A 10,000-nucleotide genomic window follows, 5' to 3' on the forward strand; every position below is an offset into this window, starting at 1 on the left:
ATATTTCAGTTAAAGAGTTTTTCCCAAACCGTAAACAATTTGTTTACGATGTCAAGCATTTGAGAAGAGAGGGTTCCTTCACTGAGCAAGAAATATTCCGGCTAAAGAAGCTGAAAACGAAGGTTAATAGGGAGAACTCTGACGAGGATTGATGAAGTGTGTGGTGGGTTTTACTTTGAAGTGTTTTTTTACCATCTGTGTGTTTTTATCTATATTTTATTTGAATGGAAGGAATCCAGATTGTGAGTTTTAACAAGAGAACACGTAAAGAGAGCGAAGCTGTATGAGCTCATTAAACAGAAGCGTGTTGATGTGGTCATGTTGCAGGAAACCCACAGTGATGTTAGTAATGCTGCTGACTGGGTGAAGGAGTTGGACAGATTGGTGATTTTAAGCCATAACACGTCACTTAGTGGTGGTGTTGCCCTGCTTTTTACTCGTAATTTTATTCTTGTTTCTTACACTATCGAAGAAATTTTAAGCAGGAGGCTTTTAAAAGTGAATGTTTTTTATGAGAATAAGGTTTTCGTTTTTATCTGTGTGGACACCAGTGCAGTGGAGAGAATTAAGTTTTTACACTAACACAATAATGTTATTTTAATCTGCAGCACTGCAGAGTTTTTAGTTTTGGGAGGAGGTTTTAATTGTACAGCAGAAAATATGGACAGAAACCATACAGAACCTCATGTAGCTTCCCATAAAAGCCTGTGGGAGTTGGTGGCCCATGATCTCTGTGACATATGGAGAAATTTTAATAAGAAACAGAGATGGGGGGTGCAAGATGGCGGACAGGAAGTAGCAGCGGTTTCCTTTAGTTCCAGCACCAATCAGCTAATTACATCAATATTTTTAATTTATTTGAAACACTGCAGTTTTGGTCATGTGATTGTAGTATTATGTCTTTGGAAACCTTTTGGCCACAATCTTTTTAAAAAATGCCCCGTGGTGCACAAAAAAGTGAGAAGAAGGACTGTTCCCCGACCGCGTGGGATGATTTACCCGAACTTTGTGAGGGTGAGGCTAGTGGTGATCTTGAGTTAAGTCCGGCCATGACGAAGGTGCTTCAACACATGACCGAGACGATTTTGAAAACAATAAACACCAAACTTGACCCTCTAGCTGAGATTGTACATATTCATTCTCAACAATTGGAGAACTGCAAGACTCACCTGGATGAGGCGGAACGAAGGATCGCCTTGGGGGAGGAGTTAGCAGAGAGGTTACAGGCCCGTGTTTTGGCCCTTGAAAGTCGAGCTGCATTACTCACTGATCACGTAGATGATTTAGAGAACAGAGGATGACGCAAACATGTTCACATTCTCGGCTTACTGGAGGGGGCAGAAGGTTCTAACACGGTGTCATTTCTACAAAAATGGATTCCAGAGTTTCTTCATTTGCAGATTAAAGGTGGCTACATCAAGATTGAAAATGCTCAGCGCACTCTAGCTTCCAGACCAGGTGTCCAGGAGAGACCCAGACCGTTGGTGGTGTGCATGCATAACTTCAAAAACAAACAGAGGATTCTCCATGCAAGTAGAAAGTTGTTTATGGATGGAAATCTGCAGTTTGAGAACAGTAAGGTGTCTTTCTATCAAGATATTTTCCGTCGCTGTGCTCTATAAGCGCAGGGAATTTAATTCAGCTAAACAGCACTTGCAGGAGATTGGAGCTCGCTATGCAATGTTTTACCTCAGCTAAGCTGCGAGTAACCATTGGGAACACCACCAAGGTTCTGTGCACACCTGCAGCGGTCTTAGAGTTTATTACTCAGAAGGAGCAGCATGGATGACCTGCTGCAAATGACAGTTCTCCTCCGGTCAACTCCGTGTCTGATTCTTAACTGGGGGTGCTGTTTAAACTACGCCTTGTGGTGCCTGGATTAGCGCCGGATAGGAGACTCTAAGTAATAAGGGAAGAACGCAAATCAGAGTGAAAAATTATAGTTGTGGCTGAGCGGTGTGGACGATGTTGGTAAGCTTGATTACTTCTGGAGTAAAGTTGTGTTTGAAAGTGTTCTGTTTGGGATTTTCTGAACAGAAAGGAAGGTTCTTTGGGACTTGAGTTCCCTTTATGAGAAGGGAATATGCTCCCTTTTCCCTTTTTGCAGAAGACTGGATGAATGGAAGGCTTCAGTTTATCTCCAGTCGCTTCTTTGTGCCCTCATTGTATCAGAATATACCGTGTGTAGACGGTTAATAAACATGTAAGAGTTTCTACATGGAATGTAAGGGGTTTGCATGGTAAACTTAAAATCCAGAAGGTCTTCGATTGGATAAGTAAAGAGCGGGTTTATTTGGCCCTGTTGCAGGAGACCCATCTGAATGACAGGGGGCGCTCTAATCTTAAACATAAGTGGAATGGTCAAATGTATTTCCCTTCCTTTACAACTAGCAGTAGGGGGTCGCTATCCTGGTGAATAGAAATGTACATTTTAAGATATTGAATAGTGTTAAGGGTATGCAAGGCTGTTATGTTGTTGTTAGGGGGTTAGTGAATGGAGAGGAGATGACCCTTTTGAATGTGTATCTCCTGCCGGGTTTTGCTCCTGAGCTTCTTACTAATGCTTTTTCGGATCTGTTGGACATTGCGTCCGGCACAGTGATTATAGTGGGGACTTTAACTGTTTGTTGAATCTTTTATTGGATAGACTTCCTTCTAGGAATTGCCCTCCCTCTAAGCAATCTAAAACTTTATCTGCTTTGTGTGAAGAGTTGGGCTACAGTGATGTCTGGTGTACTCTTAACCCACTGCACACAGAATTTACATTTTACTCTCCTCCTCATAAATGGTGTTCTAGGATTGATTCTATTTTTGTTCCTAGTGCAATTTTGCAACATATCTCCCATTGTACTATAAGTAATACTGTTGTTTCTGATCATTCTATGGTAATACTGGACATGTTATTGGGAAGACATTTATTTCACATCTTAGTTCTGAATTTAAGATTTTTTGGACAGTTAATTCGAGGTCATTTGATGATTCGTCCCTGTTGTGGGAGACTTGTAAAGCCTACATCAGAGGATTGGCTATATCCTATTCTATTACAAAATAACAGAAACAAATAATGAAGCAGGAAGGCCTGGAATAAAAATTCCAAATGGCTACCAATGATCTTGTAGATGATCCTTCTTCTGTTAATTAAAAAAAAAATACGTGCCTCCTTAGACTCGTTATTGCAGCAGGCTAACACTAAAATAGTATTTTCAAAGCAAAGATTGTATGAACATGGCAATAAACCTAATAAGTATTTGTTTTATTTATTGAACAATAAATGTGGTCAACAATTCATTACCTCTATTAGGGATTTAACAGAAGAACAATCACTTGATTCTGGGGTTATAAATTCTACATTTAAGCAGTTTTTCTCAGATTTATATCAGTCTGAATATTCTCCTCAACATGATATGGCTATGAAAAGTTTTTTGATAGGTTAACACTCCCACGTATATCGGATGAACAAAGAATGGTCTTAAATGCCTCCATTTTAAAGGAAGAAGCCTTAGTGGCTACAATCTAATAAATCTTCTGGTCTTCTGATCTTCCTCTCTCCTGGCTTGGGAGGATTGCAGTGGTAAAGATGAATGTAATGCCCAGGCTTCTTTATCCACTACAGATGATACCGTTCCTATTGCCCAATAAAGGAATTGAACAGATGGCTTAGTTCATTTATATGGAATAGGCGGAAGCCCAGACTAAAACACTCTAACTTACAGCTTTCCAGTTCCTCGGGGGCTTGGATTTGCCAAATGTGAGAGAATATCAGTTGGCCTGCCAGCTAAGATTTATGACTGAATGGTTTAAAGAGGACCCTGGGTCTATTTAGCTTGACTTGGAGTTCTCTCAGTCGTCTTGCCCTCTAAAGAATTTATTATTTGTAGAGGCTTCAAAGCAGTTAAGTCATTATGTGGTAACAGAATTGTATGGAATATGTGGAAAGCCTGGTCTATTATACGTAGGATAGAGGGCAGGGCTGAATGGTCTTCTTCTCTAACTCCCATTTACAATAACCCAGAGTTTGCACCAAGTCTGTCAGACTCTGGTTTTAAAGCTTGGAACATTTATGGGATATGCAGACTCTGTGATTTGTTTACTGGTAGTTCTTTAATGTCTTTTGAAGATTTGGTGATAAAATATAAACTGCCCAGGTTTCATTTTTTAGATTTCTTTACATTAGGGATTATATCTTTAAAAATACTACTCTGGTCACCAATTCCTCCATGTCAGTTATGGAGAAGTGTTTGCTGAACCCCCCATCATGTAAGCAGATCATTTATTTTTATAGCGCCCTCTGTTTAAACGAGGTGGTGAACACCAAGGAGCTTAAAAGACTATGGGAGAGGGAGTTACAATTGACCATCACAGAGGAGGAATGGGAACTGATCTGGAGTCAGACAAATAAGATCTGTATTTGCAATAGGGCCAAAGCTATTCAGCTCAGGATTGTGCAGAGATTGCATATTACACCACTTCTTACAAGCAAGTTTGACTCAAATAATTCAGCAGTATGTGTTAAATGTAAGGTGGAAATGGGAGACTACACCCACTTATTATGGAATTGTCCTGTAGTTAGAACTTATTGGTCAGAAGTTGTTGTTTTTATGAGCCGTATGTTTGGACTGGAGCTACAGATGGACCTGTGGTTTTTGATTTTGGGTCTCCCAGTCAGACACCTGCAGAACAAATTTTATTAACCTGGGTCAATGACAAACCCCCGTCTCTGAGAGGATGGTACAAGATTATTAGAGAAATGATTACCTCAGAGTTCTTGACCTGTGTTACTCATCAAGTTTGGACACCAAACCTCGATTATATCGGTGTTTTTAAATAATATTTTAAATTTTGGCATGTGATTTTATTTTATTTTACTATTATTGGTTTTATTTATTGTTTTTCTTTTTTCACTAGCATTGCAAAAGTTAGGAATTGTTTGACTGTTTTTGCTGTGCTATATGAATGTTCTAAAAAAAAAAAAAAATAAATAAAAAAATAAAAATATATATATATACACAGTGGAACCCACTTTTCTCGAACTCGGTTAACTCGCCAACCCTATTAAGTCGACGTTTTTGAAGTGGAACCGCCAAATTCCCGCTTTGTCTTAGCATTTTTTAATCGGTTATGTCGATTTTGTTATGTCGCCGAACCCTAATATCTCGAGCACAAGGGGGGCAAATTTTCCACTTAACGTCGGTTATGTCAGGAATCCCCCTGCCATTCCCCCTTCGGCGGCGGCATTCCCCGAAGCACCCTGCGTCTTCTCCCGTGCGCTCTTCTTGCAGTCATGCTGATCACACACACCTGACTCTCATTCACTCACTCATCCCATCTCCTAGTTAAGCCCCTCACCTCCACACACTCGCGGTCCTTTATTGTTTGTGCATGATCGTATGTGTTGGTTCATGTCGGTCTGTGTAATCGCGTATACGTATCCCGCTACGTACCCTTCTTCTCGGACTCCGCCTTCTGCTGTCTACACCACGTTTATCCGTTGCTGCCCAGCGCTGCGCTTTCCATAGCGCGGATCCGTGGATTCTCTACACGAACTGTCTCTGCTTTCACAGAACTTCGTAAACCGCGCTCCCGGAGCGCACCACTGGATATTACTGCTTCGCTACAAGTATTGGTGGATTATCTCCTGAGTATTCTCAATAAACTTTGTTTGCAATTACTTCAGCTTCCACCTCCTTATCCGCATTACAGGTTATCTCGATCCGCACGACCAATCAAACAAATCGCGGCAACGCTGTTGTGTAAAAAAACCTCCAAAAACACGTGCATGCACATTCTCATTTAATAACGCACATCATGTACATAAATACATTTCAAGCTCGTTAATATATTGCCGCCATATTGGTTTTCATTTGTCTTCATCATGTCTCAAAGCTTTTTGGCGTCCCCTAGGCCGGCGACATAACCGGGTTCCACTGTGTGTGTGTGTGTGTGTGTGTGTGTGTGTATATATGTGTATATATGTGTGTGTGTGTGTGTGTGTGTGTGTGTGTATATATATATATATATATATATATATATATATATATATATATATATATATATATATATATATATATATATATAGTATTGTTCAAAATAATAGCAGTACAATGTGACTAACCAGAATAATCCAGGTTTTTAGTATATTTTTTTATAGTAGATTCTCAGAAAACAAACAAGACCCAGCATTCATGATATGCACGCTCGTAAGGCTGTGCAATTGGGCAATTAGTTGAAAGGGGTGTGTTAAAAAAAATAGCAGTGTGGCATTCAATCATTGAGGTCATCAATTTTGTGAAAAAACAGGTGTGAATCAGGTGGCCCCTATTTAAGGATGAAGCCAGCACTTGTTGAACATGCATTTGAAAGCCTGAGGAAAATGGGTCGTTCAAGACATTGTTCAGAAGAACAGCGTACTTTGATTAAAAAGTTGATTGGAGAGGGGAAAACCTATAAAGAGGTGCAAAAAATTATAGGCTGTTCAGCTAAAATGATCTCCAATGCCTTAAAATGGAGAGCAAGAAAACGGAAGAGAGCAAGAAAATGGAAGACAACCATCAAAATGGATCGAAGAATCACCAGAATGGCAAAGGCTCAGCCAATGATCAGCTCCAGGATGATGAAAGACAGTCTGGAGTTACCTGTAAGTACTGTGACAGTTAGAAGACGTCCGTGTGAAGCTAATCTATTTTCAAGAATCCCCCGCAAAGTCCCTCTGTTAAAAAAAAGGCATGTGCAGAAGAGGTTACAATTTGCCAAAGAACACATCAACTAGCCTAAAGAGAAATGGAGGAACATTTTGTGGACTGATGAGAGTAAAATTGTTCTTTTTGGGTCCAAGGGCCACAGACAGTTTGTGAGACGACCCCCAAACTCTGAATTCAAGCCACACTACACAGTGAAGACAGTGAAGCATGGTGGTGCAAGCATCATGATATGGGCATGTTTCTCCTACTATGGTGTTGGGCCTATTTATCGCATACCAGGGATCATGAATCAGTTTGCATATGTCAAAATACTTGAAGAGGTCATGTTGCCTTATGCTGAAGAGGACATGCCCTTGAAATGGTTGTCTCAACAAGACAATGACCCCAAACACACTAGTAAACGAGCAAAGTCTTGGTTCCAAACCAACAAAATTAATGTTATGGAGTGGCCAGCCCAATCCCCGGACCTTAATCCAATCGAGAACTTGTGGGGTGATATCAAAAATGCTGTTTCTGAAGCAAAACCAAGAAATGTAAATTAATTGTGGAATGTTCTTAAAGAATCATGGAGTGGAATAACAGCTGAGAGGTGCCACAAGTTGGTTGAGTCCATGCCACACAGATGTGAAAAAAACTGTGGTCATACAAATAAATATTAGTTTAGTGATTCACAGGATTGCTAAATCCTAGAAACAAAAATGTTTGTACAAAATAGTTTTGAGTTTGTACAGTCAACGGCATACACTGCTATTTTTTTAACACGCCCCTTTCAACTAATTGCCCAATTGCACAGCCTTACCAGCGTGCATATCATGAATGCTGGGTCTTGTTTGTTTTCTGAGAATCTACTGCACCTACTGGTAACTTGTTTGTCACGTAGCAATAAAAAATATACTAAAAACCTGGATTATTCTGGTTAGTCACATTGTACTGCTATAATATTGAACAATACTGTATATATATATATATATATATATATATATATATATATATATATATATATATATATATATATATATATATATATATACAGTGAGGAAAATAAGTATTTGAACACCCTGCTATTTTGCAAGTTCTCCCACTTAGAAATCATGGAGGGGTCTGAAATTGTCATCGTAGGTGCATGTCCACTGTGAGAGACATAATCTAAAAAAAAAAAATCCAGAAATCACAATATATGATTTTTAAACTATTTATTTGTATGATACAGCTGCAAATAAGTATTTGAACACCTGTCTATCAGCTAGAATTCTGACCCTCAAAGACCTGTTAGTCTGCCTTTAAAATGTCCACTTCCACTACATTTATTATCCTAAATTAGATGCACCTGTTTGAGGTAGTTAGCTGCATAAAGACACCTGTCCACCCCATACAATCAGTAAGAATCCAACTACTAACATGGCCAAGACCAAAGAGCTGTCCAAAGACACTAGGGACAAAATTGTACACCTCCACAAGGCTGGAAAGGGCTACGGGGAAATTGCCAAGCAGCTTGGTGAAAAAAGGTCCACTGTTGAAGCAATCATTAAAAAATGGAAGAAGCTAAACATGACTGTCAATCTCCCTCGGACTGGGGCTTCATGCAAGATCTCACCTCGTGGGGTCTCAATGATCCTAAGGAAGATGAGAAATCAGCCCAGAACTACACGGGAGGCGCTGGTCAACGGCCTGAAAAGAGCTGGGACCACCGTTTCCAAGGTTACTGTTGGTAATACACTAAGACGTCATGGTTTGAAATCATGCATGGCACGGAAGGTTCCCCTGTTTAAACCAGCACATGTACAGGCACGTCTTAAGTTTGCCAATGACCATTTGGATGATCCAGAGGAGTCATGGGAGAAAGTCATGTGGTCAGATGAGACCAAAATAGAACTTTTGGGTCATAATTCCACTAAACATGTTTGAAGGAAGAAAAATGATGAGTACCATCCCAAGAACACCATCCCTACTGTGAAGCATGGGGGTGGTAGCATTATGCTTTGGGGGTGTTTTTCTGCACATGGGACAGGGCGACTGCACTGTATTAAGGAAAGAATGACAGGGGCCATGTATTGCGAGATTTTGGGGAACAACCTCCTTTCCTCAGTTAGAGCATTGAAGATGGGTCGAGGCTGGGTCTTCCAACATGACAATGACCTGAAGCACACAGCCAGGATAACCAAGGAGTGGCTCTGTAAGAAGCATATCAAGGTTCTGGCGTGGCCTAGCCAGTCTCCAGACCTAAACCCAATAGAGAATCTTTGGAGGGAGCTTAAAGTCCGTGTTTCCCAGTGTCAGGCCAGAAACCTGACTGATCTAGAGAAGATCTGTGTGGAGGAGTGGGCCAAAATCCCTCCTGCAGTGTTTGTAAACCTGGTAAAAAAACTACAGGAAACGTTTGACCTCTGTAATTGCAAACAAAGGCTACTGTACCAAATATTAACATTGACTTTCTCAGGTGTTCAAATACTTATTTGCAGCTGTATCATACAAATAAATAGTTAAAAAATCATATATTGTGATTTCTGAATTTTTTTTTTAGATTATGTCTCTCACAGTGGACATGCACCTACGATGACAATTTCAGACCCCTCCATGATTTCTAAGTGGGAGAACTTGCAAAATAGTAGGGTGTTCAAATACTTATTTTTCTCACTGTATATATATACAGTGAAGAAAATAAGTATTTGAACACCCTGCTATTTTGCAAGTTCTTCCACTTAAAAATCATGCAGGGGTCTGAAATTGTCATCGTAGGTGCATGTCCACTGTGAGAGACATAATCTAAAAAAAAAAAAATACAGAAATCACAATATATGATTTTTTTACTATTTATTTGTATGATACAGCTGCAAATAAGTATTTAAACACCTGAGAAAGTCAATGTTAATATTTGTTTGTTTGTAATTACAGAGGTCAAACGTTTCCTGTAGTTTTTCACCAGGTTTGCACACACTGCAGGAGGGATTTTGGCCCACTCCTCCACACAGATCTTCTCTAGATCAGTCAGATTTCTGGCCTGTCGCTGAGAAACACGGAGTTTGAGCTCCCTCCAAAGATTCTCTATTGGGTTTAGGTCTGGAGACTGGCTAGGCCACGCCAGAACCTTGATATGCTTCTTACAGAGCCACTCCTTGGTTATCCTGGCTGTGTGCTTCGGGTCATTGTCATGTTGGAAGACCCAGCCTCGACCCATCTTCAATGCTCTAACTAAGGGAAGGTCGCAAAAATCTCGCAATACATGGCCCCGGTCATCCTCTCCTTAATACAGTGCAGTCGCCCTGTCCCATGTGCAGAAAAACACCCCCAAAGCATGATGCTAC

General features: G+C 40.2%; 1 protein-coding gene and 2 long non-coding RNA genes across 27 annotated transcripts in view; 2 read left to right on the top strand and 1 right to left on the bottom strand.

Moving 5' to 3' along the window:
* LOC310738298 overlaps positions 1 to 4,993 on the top strand; it is a 6,022-nt gene extending 1,029 nt beyond the window's left edge. Inside the window, exon 2 of the long non-coding RNA XR_014537015.1 lies at positions 1 to 4,993. This exon is cut by the window's left edge and continues 10 nt beyond it. This is a non-coding gene — a long non-coding RNA (uncharacterized lncRNA).
* Positions 1 to 10,000, top strand: part of LOC310738044 (uncharacterized protein) — a 387,632-nt gene that overhangs the window by 197,495 nt on the left and 180,137 nt on the right. The gene's annotated exons all lie outside the window — the stretch shown is intronic.
* On the bottom strand, positions 2,809 to 5,966 carry LOC310738328. The gene is made up of 2 exons (XR_014537045.1): positions 5,682 to 5,966; positions 2,809 to 5,470 (listed from the first exon to the last, which is right to left on the bottom strand). It is a non-coding gene; the product is annotated as an uncharacterized lncRNA (long non-coding RNA).

The sequence above is a fragment of the Silurus aristotelis genome, assembly GCF_946808225.1.
Source record: "Silurus aristotelis genome assembly, chromosome: 15".
NCBI classification, from domain to species: domain Eukaryota; kingdom Metazoa; phylum Chordata; class Actinopteri; order Siluriformes; family Siluridae; genus Silurus; species Silurus aristotelis.